Source organism: Pan troglodytes, chromosome 3, assembly GCF_028858775.2.
Source record: "Pan troglodytes isolate AG18354 chromosome 3, NHGRI_mPanTro3-v2.0_pri, whole genome shotgun sequence".
Lineage (NCBI taxonomy): Eukaryota > Metazoa > Chordata > Mammalia > Primates > Hominidae > Pan > Pan troglodytes.
The window spans coordinates 5,320,966-5,335,277 of NC_072401.2; the positions used below are offsets into that span (position 1 = coordinate 5,320,966).

General features: G+C 44.0%; 1 long non-coding RNA gene across 1 annotated transcript in view; it reads left to right on the top strand.

Moving 5' to 3' along the window:
• Positions 1 to 14,312, top strand: part of LOC104005966 (uncharacterized) — a 111,791-nt gene that overhangs the window by 73,360 nt on the left and 24,119 nt on the right. Inside the window, exon 4 of the long non-coding RNA XR_010156408.1 lies at positions 10,516 to 10,679. This is a non-coding gene — a long non-coding RNA (uncharacterized LOC104005966). The remainder of the gene's footprint in view (positions 1 to 10,515; positions 10,680 to 14,312) is intronic.

Genomic DNA, 14,312 nt, shown 5'->3' on the forward strand with positions numbered 1-14,312 from the left:
ATATTCGATGTTAGCTCAGAGAAACAATACTAGGAGATAACATTTGCCAACCACCCCCCCCAAGATTCACTCGCTGATACTAATCCAAACTTGTTCACTCACGTGTTTGTTTAATTAACAAATATTTATCGAGCACCTGCAATGAGTTATGTACTATAATAGATGCTAGGGCACAGTCAGGGATGAAACAGACAGAAGTCCTTGTCTCCATGGAGCTGACATTCTGGTTGGGGGAGGCAGCCATTAGGTGAAATGAATAAGTAAACTGTAGACTGTAATAGCAACAGGTGTGGCGGAGAAGAATGAAGTGGAGATGGAGTTGTCAGGTGAGAGCTGCAATTTGAAATTGAAATTCCAAGGAGGATACACAGAGGGAAAACCTGAAGTTGAGGACGTCAGGTGAGCTGCTACCTGGGGGCAGGGAGCTCCCGGTGAAGGCTTGTACGTTCCAGGACAGGCATCTGGGCGCTGTGTGGCTGCATTGTGGTGGGCTGGGGAGAGGTAGGTCCTGAGACCTGAGAGGTGACGGCCCAAAATCCTGTAGGATCCCAGAGGCCATAGCTGGGACTCGGCTTTTCCTCCAGGTGGGCTGGAAAGCACTGGAGGGTGGTGGACAGAGGATGGTGTGGTCGGATTGCAGCGGGATTCCGTGCGTCCCCTGGCTGCCCTGTGCAGAAGGAAAGGTGCGGGGCAAGGCGGGAGCCGGGAGAACAGGGAGAGAGGCTGGAGGCTTGGTCCAGGCTGGGGGCAGTGGGAACAGCGAGCAGGCGCTGGATCTGGGACATAGTCATGGTGCTCAGCTGCTGCAAGGAAGTCATTTTATTTTTAGCCCAGTTATAACGATGAACGAAGTAGGGATGCAGAAAGGTTAAGGTCACTTTGCTAAAAGGCGCTATGTGTGGCGCCCACCCAACCCATGCACCTATCCCTCTCCAGGAGTGAGTCTCCCATGGGCAGGCATGTGCCCCTCACTGGGCACACTGGGTCCTGACACGCAGTGGGAACGCAGCGCTGTTAAATGTGGGTTTCACTGAGCCCCACAGGCAGCCCTTTAGGACCTCGGCCCAAGGTCATTCTGGCCAAAGGCCGCTAGAGGGCAGCGGTGCTTTTCCCTCTGCATGAAGTTTGGGACAACGTCCGCAGTCAGCCTCGTCTGGTCCCAGGTCACCACTGAGGGCCTTGCAACTTAAGGAACAGGAACACGATCGGTGAGCACCACCAACCCCAACCCCTTGCCCAAGCCAGGGGAAAGGACCCAGGAGGGAGGCTGGACAGGGCCGTGGAGAACCACAGCATGATCCCCTCGTGGGCCCCCTACTTACACCTGGGAAAGCAGGCAGAGAAGGAGGAAGGGGTTTGCCTAGGTTACCCCGGGGACTCGCTGCTAGACCCACACGGGCCCTTCTCCCAGGCGACCTTTCCTGTGACCCCAGGGACTTCCGTCAGCACAGCTGACCCTGGAAGGCTGTGAGGTTGGGTGTGCTGGGTGCACCAGGTTAGATCAGTGTCCTGAGAAGGTCCCTCTGGGTGGAGGAGAGGTGGGTGCAGGGGCCCCGAACAGTCGGAGAGGAACCTGGCTGAAGCAGCCTGCTGGCAGGTCCTGGCCTACGTTTTATGCCCAGACTGGAGGGCAATAATTGTGAAAGGCAAACAATGTTAAGTTTCTCAGCTTCAGTTATTGGTGGCATTAACGAGCATAGATCGATTTTTAAGAATCTACATACCACTGCAACTTGACCTTGGAGAATCGTTAATCACTTTAGAAATGCACATAGAGAGGTCACACTGATGCTTTGTGTAAAAAATCCCCGCCTAAATAGTTGCTAGCAGAGAACCTCATTTGCAAGCATAAATCTGTTTATAATTAATCACTTTTGGCAAGGCTCCCCCTCCACAGCCTGGCTGGCTTCGGTGCCTCTGGCTTTTGCTGTCGATGCTCGATGTATCCAGGCCAAGCTTTCACTCTTCCCCTGAGCTATACCACATTTTCCCTGACCCTTTTCCTGAGAGGCGACGCCTGTCCAGGCCCTGCTCAGGCTCAATCTGTCTGCCGCCAGCCTTGCCTACCTGCTTCCTGGGGGCACCCTCCTGAGGACAGTTGCTACCATCGGTGGTGAACCATTGGTGTGTGCCAGCCTCTTCTCCAAATGTTCTCCACGAAATAACTTACATGGCTCTTCACGCAACTCTATTCAGTAGGTATTATTATTAACCCCATTTTACAGATGTGGAAACTGAAGCCAAGGGATGCTTCGAGGAGTCAGCGTCAGGATTTAAACCCAGACTTCTGGTTCAATTTAAACCCAGTCTTCTGGAATTTTTTGTTTGTTTATTTTATTTTATTTTATTTTATTTTATTTTATTTTACTTTAAGGTCTGAGGGACATGTGCAACATGTGCAGGTTTTTTACCCAGGTATACATGTGCCATGGTGGTTTTCTGCACCTGTCAGCCTGTCACCTAGGTTTTAAGCCCTATATGCATTAGGTATTTGTCCTAATGCTCTCCCTCCCCTTGCTCCCCACCCCCTGACAGGCCCCAGGCCCCGGTGTGTGATGTTCCCCTCCCTGTGTCCATATGTTCTCATTGTTCAACTCCCACTTATGAGTGAGAACATGTGGTGTTCGGTTTTCTGTTCCAGTGTTAGTTTGCTGAGGATGGTGGCTTCCAGCTTCATCCATGTCCCTGCAAAGGACATGATCTCATTCTTTTTTATGTCTGCCTAGTATTTCATGGTGTATATGTGCCACATTTTCTTTATCCAGTCTATTATTGATGGGCATTTGGGTTGGTTCCAAGTCTTCGCTATTGAAAATAGTACTGCAATCAACATACGTGTGCATGTGTCTTTATAGTAGAATGATTTATAATCCTTTGGGTATACACCCAGTAATGGGATTGCCAGGCCAAATGGTATTTCTGGTTCTAGATCCTTGAGGAATCGCCACACTGTCTTCCACAATGGTTGAACTAGTTTACACTCCCACAAGCAGTGTAAAAGTGTTCCTATTTCTCTACAGCCTCAACAGTATCTTTTGTTTCCTCACTTTTTAATAATCGCCATTCTGACTGGCTTGAGATGGTATCTCATTGTGGTTTTGATTTGCATTTCTCAGTGATGATGAGCTTTTCTTCATATTTTTCTTGGTCACATAAATGTCTTCTTTTGAGAAGTGCCTGCTCATATCCTTTGCCCACATTTTGAATTTTTTTTTTCTTGTGAATTTGTTTAAGTTCCTTGTAGACTCTGGATATTAGACCTTTGTCAGATGGGTAGATTGCAAACTTTTTCTCCCATTCTGCAGGTTGCCTCTTCACTGTGATGCTAGTTTCTGTTGCTGTCCAGAAGCTCTTTAGTTTAATTAGATCCCATTTGTCAGTTTTGGCTTTTGTTGCAATTGCTTTTGGTGTTTTAGTCATGAAGTCTTTGCCGATGTCTATGCCCTGAATGGTATTGCCTAGGCTTTCTTCAAGGCTTTTATGATTTTTAGTTTTACATTTAAGTCCTTAACCCATCTCAAGTTAATTTTTGTATAGGGTGTAAGGAAGGTGTCCAGTTTCAGTTTTCTGCATATGGCTAGCCAGTTTTCCCAGCACCATTTATTAAATAAGGAATCCTTTCCCCATTGCTTGTTTTAGTCAGGTTTGTTGAAGATCAGATGCTTGTAGGTGTGAGGTGTTATTTCTGAGGTATCTATTCTGTTTCATTAGTCTATATGACTGTTTTGGTACCAATACCATGCTACTTTGGTTACTGTAGCCTTGTAGTATAGTTTGAAGTCAGGTAGTGTGATGCCTCCAGCTTTGTTCTTTTTGCTTAGGATTGTCTTGGCTATACGGGCTCTTTTTGGGTTCCATATGAAATTTAAAGTAGTTTTTTCTAATTCTGTGAAGAAAGTCAATAGCTTGATGGGAATAGCATTGAATCTATAAGTTACTTTGGGCAGTATGGCCATTTTCATGATATTGATTCTTCCTATCCACAAGCATGGATTTTTTCCATTTGTTTGTGTCCTCTGATTTACTTGAGCAGTGGTTTGTAGTTCTCCTTGAAGAGGTCCTTCACATCCCTTGTAAGCTGTATTCCTAGATATTTTATTCTCTTTGTAGCAATTGTGAATGGGAGTTCACTCATGATTTGGCTCTCTGTTTGTCTATTATTGGTATATAGGAATGCTTGTGATTTTTGCACATTGATTTTGTATCCTGAGACTTTGCCGAATTGCTTATCAGCTTAAGCAGTTTTGGGGCAGAGACAATGGGGTTTTCTAAATACAGAATCATGCCATCTGCAAACAGAAACGATTTGACTTCCCCTCTTCCTATTTGAATACCCTTTATTTCTTTCTCTTGCCTGATTGCCCTGGCCAGAACTTCCAGTACTATGTTGAATAGGAGTGGCGAGAGAAGGCATCCTTACGCCAATTTTCAAAGGGAATGCTTCCAGCTTTGGCCTATTCAGTATGATATTGGCTATGGGTTTGTCATAAATAGCTCTTATTATTTTGAGATATGCTCCATCAATGCCTAGTATATTGAGAGTTTTTAAAATGAAGGAATGTTGAATTTTATCGAAGGCCTTTTCTGCATCTGCTGAGATAATCATGTGGTTTTTGTCATTGGTTCTGTTTATCTGATGGATTATGTTTATTGATTTGCATATGTTGAACCAGCCTTGCATCCCAGGGATGAAGCCAACTTGATTGTAGTGGATAAGCTTTTCGATGTGCTGCTGGATTTGGTTTGCCAGTATTTTATTGAGGATTTTTGCATCGATTTTCATCAGCGATATTGGCCTGAAGTTTTCTTTTTTTGTTGTGTCTCTCCCCAGTTTTGGTATCAGGATGATGCTGGCCTCATAAAATGAGTTAGGGAGGAGTCCCTCTTTTTCAATTGTTTGGAATAGTTTCAGAAGGAATGGTACCAGCTCCTCTTTGTACCTCTGCTAGAATTTGGCTGTGAATCCATCTGGTTCTGGGCTTTTTTTGGTTGGTAGGCTATTAATTACTGCCTCAGTTTCAGAACTTGTTATTGGTCTATTCGCGGATTCAACTTCTTCCTGGTTTAGTCTTGGGAGGGTGTATGTGTCCAGAAATTTATCCATTTCTTCTATATTTTCTAGTTTATCTGCGTAGAGGTGTTTATAGAATTCTCTGGTGGTAGTTTGTATTTCTGTGGGATCAGTGGTGATATCCCTTTTATCATTTTTATTGTGTCTATATGATTCTTCTCTCTCTATTTCTTTATTAGTCTAGCTACCAGTCTATTTTGTTAATTTAAAAAAAACCAGTTCCTGGATTCATTGATTTTTTGAAGGGTTTTTTGTGTCTCTATCTCCTCCAGTTCTGCTCTGATCTTAGTTATTTCTTGTCTTCTGCTAGCTTTTGAATTTGTTTGCTCTTGCTTCTCTAGTTATTTTAATTGTGATGTTAGGGTGTCGATTTCAGATCTTTCCAGTTTTCTGACATGGGCATTAATTCTATAAATTTCCCTCTTAACACTGTGTTAACTGTGTCCCAGAGATTCTGGTACATTGTCTCTTTGTTCTCATTGGTTTCAAAGAACTTATTTATTTCTTCCTTAATTCCATTACTTACCCAAGTGTAATTCAGGAGCAGGTTGTTCAATTTCCATGAGTTGTGCAGTTTTGAGTGAGTTTCTTAATCCTGAGTTCTAATGTGATTGCACTGTGATCTGAGAAACTTTTTGTTATGATTTTCATTATTTTGCATTTGTTGAGGAGTGTTACTTCCAAGTATGTGGTCAATTTAGAATAAGTACTACATGGTGCTGAGAATGTATATGCTGCTGATTTAGGGTGCAAAATTCTGGAGATGTCTATTAGGTCCACTTGATCCAGAGCTGAGTTCAAGTCCTGAATATCCTTGTTAATTTTCTATCTCATTGATGTGTCTAATATTGACAGTGGGGTGTTAAAGTCTCCCACTATTATTGTGTAAGAGCCTAAGTCTCTTTGTAGGTTTCAAAGAACTTGTTTTATGAATCTGTGTGCTCCTGTATTTGGTGCCTGTATATTTAGGATAGTTAGCTCTTCTCTTGTTTCATTGATCCCTTTACCATTATGTAATGCCCTTCTTTGTCATTTTTGATCTTTGTTGGTTTAAAGCCTCTTTTATCAGAGACTGGGATTGCAACTCCTGCTCTTTTTGCTTCCCATTTGCTTGGTAAATATTCCCCCATTCCTTTATTTTGAGCCTATGTGTGTCTTTGCATGTGTGATAGGTCTCCCGAATACAGCACACCCATGAGTCTCGACTCTTTATTCAATTTGCAGTCTGTGTCTTTTAACTGGGGCAGTTAGCCCATTTACATTTAAGGTTAATATTTCTATGTGTGAATTTGATCCTGTCATCATGATGCTAGCTGGTTATTTTGCACATTAGTTGATGCAGTTTCTTCACAGTGTCATTGGTCTTTATATTTTTATGTGTTTTTGCAGTGGCTGGTACTGGTATTTCCTTTCCATATTTAGTACTTCCTTCAGGATCTCTTGCAAGGCAGGGCTGGTGGTGACAAAATGCATCAGCATTTGCTTGTCTGTAAAGGATTTTATTTTTCCTTTGCTTATGAAGCTTAGTTTGGCTGGATATGAAATTCTGGGTTGAAAACTCTTTAAGAATGTTGAATATTGGCCCCCACTCTCTTCTGGCTTGTAGGGTTTCTTCATAGAGATCCACTGTTAGTCTGATGAGCTTCCCTTTGTAGGTGACCTGACCTTTCTCTCTGGCTGCCCTTAACATTTTTGCCTTCATTTCAACCTTGGAGAATCTGATGAGTATGTGTCTTGGGGTTGATCCTCTCATGGATTATGTTAGTAGTGTTCTCTGTATTTCCTGAATTTGAATGTTGGCCTGCTTTGCTAGGTTGGGGGTGTTCTCCCAGGTAATATCCTGAAGTGTGTTTTCCAACTTGGTTCCATTCTCCCCATCACTGTTAGGTACACCAGTCAATCGTAGGTTTGGTCTTTTCACACAGTCCCATATTTCTTGGAGGCTTTGCTTGTTCCTGTTCATTCTCTTTTTCTCTAATCTTGTCTTCATGCCTTATTTCAGCAAGATGGTCTTCAATCTCTGATATCCTTTCTTCCGCTTGATTGATTCAGCTATTGATACTTGTGTATGCTTCAAGAAGCTCTCATGCTGAGTTTTCTCGGCTCCATCAGGTCATCTGGTTATTCTAGTTAGCAGTTCCTGTAACATTTTATCAAGGTTCTTAGCTCCTTTGCATTGGGTTAGAACATGCTCCTTTAGCTCAGAGGAGTTCATTATTACCCACCTTCTGAAGTCTACTTCAGTCAATTCATCAATCTCATTCTCTGTCCAGTTTTGCGCCCTTGCTGGAGAGAAGTTGCGATCATTTGAAGGAGAAGAGGCATTCTGGCTTTTGGAATTTTCAGCCTTTTTGCACTGGTTTTTCCTCATCATGGATTTATCTACCTTTGATCTTGGAGGCTGATGACCTTTGGATGGGGTTTTTATGTGTGAATCTTTTTTGTTAATGTTGTTGTTGCTGCTTTCTTTTGTTAGTTTTTCTTCTAATGGTCAGGCCCCTCTTCTGCAGGTCTGCTGCAGTTTGCTGGAGGTCCACTCCAGACCCTGTTCACCTGGATATCACCAATGGCAGCTGCAAAACCACAAAGATTGCTGCCTGCTCCTTCCTCTGGAAGCTTCGTCCCAGAGGGGCACCAGCCTGATGCCAGCTGGAGCTCTCCTGTATGAGGTGTCTGTCAACCCCTGCTGGGAGGTCTCTCCAAGTTAGGAGGCACGGGGGTCAGGGACCCACTTGAGAGGCAGGAGGCAATCTGACCTTAGCAGAGCTGGGGCGCTGCGCTGGGAGAATCCCCGTTGGCAGGATCAGCTGCTCTCTTCAGAGCCAGCAGGCAGGAAAGATTAAGTCCGCTGAAGCTGGGTCTGCAGCTGCCCATCCCCCCAGGTGCTCTGTCCCAGGGAGATGGGGGTTTTATCTATAAGCCCCTGACTGGGGCTGCTGCCTTTCTTTCAGAGATGCCCTGCCCAGTGAGGAAGAATCTAAAGAAGCAGTCTGGCCACAGCCGCTTTGTCATGCTGGGGTGAATTCCACCCAGTCCAAACCTCCCAGTCTCCTTAGCAAGGAGTGCATCTTCTTAGTCTGGATGCTGTCTTGTGCCTGGCACTAAGCCATGTGATAGCCCTCGGGCTGGCTCACATAGCCACACCATACATCTACTATGCCCTTCCTGCCCCTCTTTTATTTGTCTGGCAATTCAGGGTGTCCTCTTCTGTCCTCCCCTCCAGGAAGTCTTCCTGCATCAGGCCCTTTGTTGGCAACTGGGGAGTTCTGTGCTCATGGTTCATCCAACCAAGGAAGACTGCTTTCCACACTGCTCTCTACAGAACAGCTGCGTCTTTTCACCAGGTCCACCGCAGGCCTTTGCTCCACTTTGTGAGGCCTGACGTGTGCCCACTTTTTGATACCACTGTCTCCTATGTGATACCACTGCACAGTCAATGGGTTTGTCCTATTTTTTGTTTTTGCTTTTGTTTTTTGTTTTTCGACCAAGAAGCAGCCAGTAGGTTGGAAGACTTCAGGGTCAAAACAATCCTCACTCCATGCAGCTGGAGGCCTCCTGTGGAACCCCATGAAGTATCCCCAGCTCCCCTCTGCCTGCTGCCCCAGCCACCCACCCACCTAGGGGTGGTAGCAGTTAACCATCTCACTCCCAAAACACAGGACACAAGAGAACTTTGTAAAACAATCTTTGAAAACATGGAGGCAGGGCCAGGCGTGTTGGCTCACATCTATAATCCCAACACTTTGGGAGGTCGAGGCAGGCAGATCGCTTGAGGCCAGGAGTTCGAGACCACCCTGGCCAACATAGCAAAACCCTATCTCTCTAAAAACCCAAAAATTAGCCGGGTATGGTGGCACGCACCTGTAATCCAGCTATTCGAGAGGTGGAGGCACGAGAATTGCTTGAACTCAGGAGGCAGAGGTTGCAGTGAGCCAAGACTGTGCCACTGCACTCCAGCCTGGGCAACAGAGCGAGACTCTGTCTCAAAAGAAGAAAAGAAAAGAAAACATGGAGGCAGGAGGGAGTAGGGTTATTCCACAGCTGAGAGACCAAGGCACTTGGCGGGAAGAGCCTTGTGTTCAAACTAGAGGAAGTGGTCCAAAGCCTGCTTCTGCCAGACACCTGTGCCTTCAGGTGAGCCACATCACTGTCTAAAAATCCCATTTCATTGTAATCTTTAGGATGGGAGATATCCACTGTGTTCTGAACACATCTTTCATTCATTTTGCATTTTGAAACGCAAGGTGTAACATCAGCCACCATGTCTGTCTATGTTCTGTAAACTGCAGAGCATTAGAGAAAAAATAGAGGTGCAGTGAAGATGGGGGTGGCCCACAGGTCTGCAGCTGGACTGGGGAGGGGCGGCGGCTCCTTCTTCTAATGCATCCCCGCTCTGAAGGGGAAACTTATTCCTCAGGCCCAGTCTCCTTGGAGGAAGCACCACCTGTGGCCAGAGATAAGCAGAAGCTATAAATCCATTTTACAGAAGTCACTCAAACAACAAGTGTGGCTTTATGACATCTGGGCTCCCCCTCCCAAGCCAGGCTGCAGTGCAAGAGAGGCCAGGCCAGATGTGAGAGGCTTATCAGCGATTTCAGGTGGTCTGCAGCACTGATAAGAGGTTGACGACACCACAGCCACGGAGGGCCGGGGAGTGAGACGAGGCCATGCTGGCCGGGGTCTCAGCTCAGCAGGCCAACAGGAGTGGAGGGTGTCCTCTCCCTGGTGGCCCGTAACCCTCTGCACTGATCCTCCTCAGAACAGGTTTTCAATTTGTCACCAGGGTACTATGGCCCCATATAAATTCTCCAGCGTCAAAACTGTGCATACAAATTAATTTTCTTTGCTAGGTAAGTGTCTTAGCCATGATATTATGCCTTCAGAAGAGGAATTGCTGTATTTGACTAATTTTACAGTAAAAGGTTCCTTCATTGTTTTCCCACTTTTAATCAAAAGAACACTTAAAAAAGTAGAATACGCTGCTTGAAGGTGTGAACTCGCGGAATGATTGCAGACCTTTCCATGTGCAGCTGAGCAGAGGAGAGATGGTTTGGGAGGGAAGAATGGGGGGTCAGGTGCTGGGGGTTTGGAAAGTGTAAGAGGCAGAGCCTTGGAGACCCCATGGATACACAGGGGTGGAACTCAGAGGGTTGGTCCAGAATTACAGACTTGTGCATGGAGAGGGGAGGAAAGAGGAAGGATGGAGGGAGGGGAGGGCTGACTTGTCTGGTGGGAACAGCCCATTGAGTCCATGGCTGGGGAAGGGAATTCTCACAAGTGGCTGAAGACGTGAACACAAAGGGAACACAGAGTGAAAATCCACACCCAACAGCAAAGGATAAAGAGCCAGGGGTCAGCAGGGACAGACAAACCAGCAGGGATGCCTAGAGAACGATTTCAAGGCCTGGGATGCTTCAACCTTTATTTTTTTCTCCTTTCCTCAGGGAGCAGGTAGGATGCCAGGATGGGACTCGCCTCTGCTCTGGTTGATGAGGCGCTGTGAGGATGGCAGGGAATGTTCTTCCCTCAGGAGGTGAGGAGAAGGTCTCTCACTCCCACAGCTTCTTCTGGTACTTTCTGGTAGATTAGCCCAAGACTCCTGCTTTCGGTGAGTGGATGGCCATCAGGGGAGGGGTGGGCCCGGGAGGCTATTGACTATCCCAGCACACCTTGAGGAGGGATGGGGGTTGCGGGTCAGGGGAGGGGACTCGCGCTTTGGAGGTTCTACAGCTGAGCAGCTGTGTGGCTCCAGGCTGGTCTCTCTACCTCTCTGAGCCTCGTGAGCAATTGTCTAAGCTCCAGGCCTGCCCCTCAAACTCCTAAAGGCACATGTCAGTCCTGAAAAGCCCCCCAAAGGGTCTCATCAGGGAATCCCTCCACACGTGGAAAGAGCTGGAGCTCAGGGTCTGGAGACAGAATTCTACCACTTTTATGGCTGATCTGGCCTCAACAAATTACTGAACCTCTTTGAATATCACTCTACCCCAAAGGCTGTCTCTGGTTTTGTTTTAAATGACGTCGAAGTTCAGCTATGCTCTTTGTAGGAAGATGTGGTACTTTATGTTAAAAAAAAACAAACAGAAAAAACAAAAAGGAAATAATTGAATGATTATGCCATTAATTGAAAGTTTATCTCAGTGATTCCAATGGATAGAATTGTTATTTTAACATTTTAAATTCTGGAATAATTGAAACATTGGAAAAAGTCAGAGAACCATAAACAAGCACATGCGCCCACCACTCAGATCCAGTACATGTGAACATTTTGTCATAGACACTAATTTAAAAAGATCAAAGTTCCTGATGCGGTTGAAATCCTCCACATTTCCCTCCCAGCACCATCCCCTCCTCCCTTCTCTGCAGAAGCAACTAGTCTCATGTATGTGATGTGTTTCCAGTCCATTCACCCAATGGACATATACTTTTGCAACCGGTTTTCTTATTAGGCAAAGGTTTTTAAGATCAATGCAAATTGAATCTTGGGCATCTGATTCATTTTAACTGCTGTGTGATATTTCACAGGTGAATATATCAAAATTTATTTATTTTTTGGGATAGACTTCTAGGATGTTTCTTTTCTATTCCCATTATCGCCAATCCTAGGATGAACAACCTGGTTCCCTTCTGCTTGTGAGAGTTTGTCTAAGACATATCCCCAGAAATGAAGTAGCTTTTCCAACTATCATGAAACTGTTCATCAAAAAAAAATTATATCAGGACCTGAACCTGTAAAACAACTGGAAGAAAACATAGGGAAAATCTCCATGACGTTGGTCTTGGCGATATCTTGAGTATTACCCAAAAAGCACAGGTAATGAAAGCAAAAATAGACAAATGGGATGGCATCAAATGCAAAAGCTTCTGCACACCACAGGAAACCATCAGGAGTGAATAGACGGCCTGCAGAATGGGAGAAAATACTTGCAAACCATATAGCTGATAAAAGGTTAGTATCCAAAATATATAAGATACCCAAACAACTCAACAGCAAGAAAACAGATAACTTCATTAAAAAATGGGCGATGAATTGCGATTTCTCGAAAGAAGACACACAAAGGACCAACAGGTTTATAAAGTGCCCAGCGTGGCTAATCATCAGAGAATGCAAATTAAAACCACAATGAAATATCACCTCACACTCTTAAGAATGGCTTTTATCAAAAAGATGAAAGATAAGTCGTATTAGTCCATTCTTGCATTGCATATAAAGAAATACCTGAGACTGGATAATTTATAAAGAAAAGAGGTTTCATTGGCTTATGGTTCCACAGGCTGTACAGGAAGCATGATGCTGGCATCTACTCAGCTTCTGGGGAGACTTAAGGAAATTTAAAATCACAGTAGAAGGCGAAGAAGAAGGACACACATCACGTGGCCAGAGTAGGAGCAAGAGAGAAAGGAAGGAGCTGCTACATACTTTTAAACAGCCCGGTCTATGAGAACTCTCTCACTATCTATGACGAAGACAATATCAAGGGAGACGGCGCTAAACCATTCATGAGAAACCACCCCCATGATCCAGTCACATGCCACCAGGCCCCACTTCCAACAGTGGGGATTACAATTCCACATGAGGTTTTGGCAGGAACACAGATACATGCCATATCGCAAGAGTAGAGATATAAAAAATGAAACTACCATATAATTCAACAATCCCACTTCTGATGATTAGTTTTTGATTTGATTTCAAAGAAATAAAATCAGTATGTCAAAGAGATGTCTGCATTCCGATGTTCACTGCGGCACTATTCACAACAGCTGAGTTACAGAATCAGCCTAAGTTCTCCATCAACAGAGGAAAGGATAAAAAAATGTAATATATTGGTCGATAGCCAACCTCCCCAACAGCACTTGGGTTTTCCTGTTGAGAGAGGGGACTGAGAGACAGGACTAGCTGGATTTCCTAGGCCGACTAAGAATCTCTAAGCCTAGCTGGGAAGGTGACCGCATCCACCTTTAAACACGTGGCTTGCAACTTAGCTCACACCCGACCAATCAGGTAGTAAACAGAGCTCACTAAAATGCTAATTAGACAAAAACAGGAGGTAAAGAAATAGCCAATCATCTATCGCTTGAGAGCACAGCGGGAGGGACAAGGATCGGGATATAAACCCAGGCATTCGAGCCGGCAACCGCTACCCTCTTTGGGTCCCCTCCCTTTGTATGGGAGCTCTGTATTCACTCTATTAAATCTTGCAACTGCAAAAAAAAAAAAAAAAATTAAAAATGTAATATATGTACACAATGGAATACTATTCAGCCAAAAAGGGGGAAAGTCCTGTCATTTGTGACAGGAGGGATGAACTTCAGGGATGTGATGCCAAGAGAAATAAGCCAGACCCAGAAAGACAAATGCCACGTGATCTCACTCAAACGTGGGCGCTGAAAACGTTGATCTCATAGAAATAGAGTAGAATGATGGGACCAGAGGTTGGTGTGGGGGGCTGCATAGACATTGATCCAAAGATACAAAATTTCATTTAGACAGGAGATCTATTGTACTGTATACTTGAAAACTGTGAAAAGAGTGGATTTTGCATGTTTTTACCACAAAAAATAACTGTATTAGATAATGGATATTTTAATTAGTCTGATTTAGTCATTCCACAATGTACACATATTCCAAAACATGTAGTACACCATAGATATATACAATTTTTATCAATCTAAGAAAAATAGAATTTAAAAAACAATTTTGTATCAATTTACTATTTCAAAAGCAGCTTATGAGAGTTTCTCTTTTTCTCATCTGCACTAACAGTTGGTATTATCAGACTGTATTTTTTTCTCCCTATTTGATGAGTGTAAAATTTTATCACATGGTTTTAATATGTCTCTCTCTGGTTACTAGAAAGACTCAACATCTTTTCATATATTTAAACAGCCATACAATTTATTCTTCTAGATGGGGCAGTCTGTATCCTGCCCATTTTTCTCTCTCTTCCTTATTGATTTGTAGGCAATTTGGATAAATATAGTTGTGAATTAACACATTATCTTTCTAATTTCTGCTTTTTTTTTTCTTAGCTTTGCTTATTGTGTCCTTCAAATGTTTTTATACTGTCTTTTTATACCATCTTCTCAGTGTTTTTCTTTCGTGGGTGCACTGTTTATGTCTTGTTTAAGGATGTTTTCATAAGGAATACACAAATACACAAAGGTATTGTCTTGTGTGTTATATGATAATATTGTTTTACTTGTTAACTCTGTCATCATTCTCAAATTTATTTTTGTTTATTGT